The following is a 3,453-nucleotide window of genomic DNA, read 5'->3' as shown; positions in this document are numbered from 1 at the left end:
TCTCCAACCAGGCCGGGGCAGGCGGCCTGGGGAGTTCGGCTGTGGCGCCTGGCGCCCTCTGGCGGCGCGGGGAGGTCCTCCTCGGTCGCGGGCGGCCGGGACCGCTTGGAGCCGCGAAGGGACGTTTTCTAGGAACCACTAGCCAGGCGCGGGGGGGGGGGGGGGGGGGGGGGGGGCTCACGCCTGTAATCCCAGCACTTTGGGAGGCCTAGGCGGGCGGATCACGAGGTCAAGAGATCGAGACCATCTTGGCCAAAATGGTGAAACCCCGTCTTTACTAAAAATACAATGCTGTCCTCAAGGGTCTTAAGAACTCTTCCGTGAGCTGAGTGGGGAAAACGGGAAAGAAGACTCGAGTCTGGAGGCTGAGACTTTGACACCAGCTTCCCCAGACATCTTGGATGGGTGCCTTGAGTTCTTCCTATGGGGGACGGGAATGGCGATGGGGACAGGGATGGGGATGCCCCCTCCCTACGTGCCTCCAGATCGCCGTGGGACTCCTGCTGGATGCGACGAGTGACAGCCCCTTGTCAGCCCAGAAGCGCTACTATAGAGCAAAGACTTGTGTTCATGAGAAAATAACTGACAGTCCAGGATGCCAAGGACCAATGGCCCGGGAAGGAGCTGGGGAGAGAAGAGGAGGCAGCCCCGGAAAGGGGGCGTGAGCAAGATAGCGGGGCACTGGGGAAGGCCGTGGGGTTCAGCAGAAAGATACACTGTTTAGGGCAAAGGGAGCATTATGCGGGGATCCGGGCAATGGCATAACTTTATAAATGCTCATTTCTTGTTCCTTTCCCTTAATTCAAAGAGCAGACAGTAATGATGGTTATATTTGTTTCTACAAAACAAAAAACAATTAAAATATTTGCTTCTCTGAGTGGGTTTCCCAGGGACTCAGGCAAGGTTCCCACACCACTGCAGGCTATATGGAGGCCAGTCCCCATCCCCCTCTGTTTTTTGGGCCTTCTTCCCAGGCACCTGTCCAGGGATCCCCGCAGCATCACCCTCTGCCTACACCTCCACCTTCTCACCTAGCCTAGTTTTGGGGGATCATTCCTTGTTTTCCAGCCAGAGGACCCCTCAGTGAGAGCAGTGAGGGCAGCAGTGCCTGCACATGCCAGGTCAGGTCAGTGCACTGTAAAACGGGTCTTGGTTTTAGACATACCTGGATTGGCACCCAGGCCTTTCCCCTCACTGGCTGTGCTCCCAACTTGTCCAAGCCTGAGTTTTCCAAATAACTACATCATAATTATTAAAGATTAAATGAGATCATGGGCCTTGCATGCGTAAAACCAGATCTGGTGCATAAAAAGAAGACACGTGTTTGTTTTTAAAGTTTCTACGCTTCAAGTCATATATGTGAAGTTGCTTGACAAGGAGCATTGGCTGGGCTTCCCATCTTAGGAAAGAGGAAAGCTTGCAGTGTGTGGGATTGTAGAAGGGGGAGGGATTGTGTCAAAGCAACATGGTCACCTGCCCAGGGGCCTCCCAGCTGCACAGTGACCCAGGTTACCCAAAGGCTTTGCCCAAAGCAACTGACCACCCTGAGAGAAGGATGAGCAATTATTATCTATTTCCCATTTTAATGAAATAATAAGTTGAAACTAAAGCAGACTAATGACTTACCTGAAGTCACCTGAGCAGTGAGGATTAGCACTCAGGCCTTTGCTCTTACTGTTACCAGAAGTTCATTAACTACACTGGCAGAAGGAAAGCAATCTTTATTGTAATTTAATTGAAAAGATACTACACATGAAATTCTAATTTCATATTCACATATCTTAGAATTCAGGGTGGAGCAGTAACTGAGAGGTACATACCCCCACTGGTTTCTTTTTGTTTGTTTGTTTTGTATTGTTTTTTTGAGATGCAGTCTTGCTTGGTCGTCTGGGCCAGAGTGCAGTGGAGCGATCTTGGCTCACTGCAACCTCAGCCTCCCGGGTTCAAGTGATTCTCCTGCCTCAGCCTCCTGAGTAGCTGGGATTACAGGCACCTACCACCACACTGGGCTAACTTTTGTATTTTTAGTAGAGACGGGGTTTCACCATGTTGGCCAGGCTGTTCTCAAACTCCTGACCTCAAGTGATCCATCTGTCTCAGCCTCCCAAAGTGCTGGGATTATAGGCGTGAGCCACCGCGCCGGACCCCACACTGGTTTCTCAGCCTCTCATGGTTGCTCAATATCAAAGTACCTCAATTGACAAGTCTCTGATGTCCAGCCAAACCTCACATGCTCTGCTGCAGCCCACCAGCATGTGTTTTCAGTCACTTATTTTCAAGGAGGACAGAACATTTATCCACATAATCCTTCCTAAAATGGAAAACTGTTATAAATTTGATAACCATCCCAATCCCTTTTTACTTGAATATTCCTGAGGTACTTCCCTGTTACCTGAAGAAGCCTAAAGCTGTAAGAATTGGGAGGATGCCTCTGAAGTATCCACGTACTGAACAGGCTCTTGGGCAACACACGGGGGGAGGAGCAGGCACACTCATAGAGCACCCCGAGGCAAAGTGGCCAGGACAGAAATGTACTAGGCTTCCCCACATCCCAGCCAATCGGGCACAAGCACAGCCCTTCAGTGCTCAATCAACACCTGCTGATTGAATAAAAGAAAGTCAAAAACAAACCAGGGCCAGGCGCGGTGGCTCATGCCTGTAATCCCAGCACTTTGGGAGGCCAAGGCAGGCAGATCACCAGGTCAGGAGTTTGAGACAAGCCTGGCCAACATGGGGAATCCCCGTCTCTATAAAAATACCAAAAAAATTAGAGAATCGCTTGATCCAGGGAGGTGGAGGTTGCAGTGAGCAGAGATCTGCACTGCACTCCAGCCTGAGCTCCGTGTCAAAAAATAATAAATAAATAAACAAACAAAAAAATAAATAATTTTAAAAACCAAACCAGGAATGACCAGGTCCAAGGACAGTCTAGGAGTTGCACAGAGTTTTCACCCCAATACACCAGAGACCTCGTTGGGCACTCAGGCAACAGTCCAACCTGACATTCAAGCAGAAGAGCTGTCATTCATTCAAGCATTTGTTCAGCTGTGTTTATTGGGTACCATGCACTAGGACTGGGAAGATGGCCTGCAGCCTAGCTCTCATGCTAAGTATTCCTGCTGGAGTGTCCGAGACACAGCTCGAGGCCAAAGCAGGGCACACAGGACGTGCTCCCACCTTGACTGACCACGTGGGGCCACGCATCCTGCTTCAGTACCGCATGGCCAGGGCAGCCTGGCCCCTCTAAAGGCTGTCCAAATGCATTTTGTAACTAAGCAATCCCCTTATGAGATTCCTAAATCAATACTATACAAAGAGGTTTGTAATGAAAGGTCTCCCTCCTGCCCTGCCCCTATCTGCCACATTCCCACTGCCCCCCACAACCAGGTGCTGTTTTAGTGGTTTCTGGTATATCCTTCTAGAATTTCTTTATCCAATTTTGTATTTTCCCCC

This window comes from Pan troglodytes, chromosome 1 (genome assembly GCF_028858775.2).
Source record: "Pan troglodytes isolate AG18354 chromosome 1, NHGRI_mPanTro3-v2.0_pri, whole genome shotgun sequence".
In the NCBI taxonomy this organism is placed as follows: Eukaryota; Metazoa; Chordata; class Mammalia; order Primates; family Hominidae; genus Pan; species Pan troglodytes.
This window is presented reverse-complemented; position numbering follows the sequence as displayed.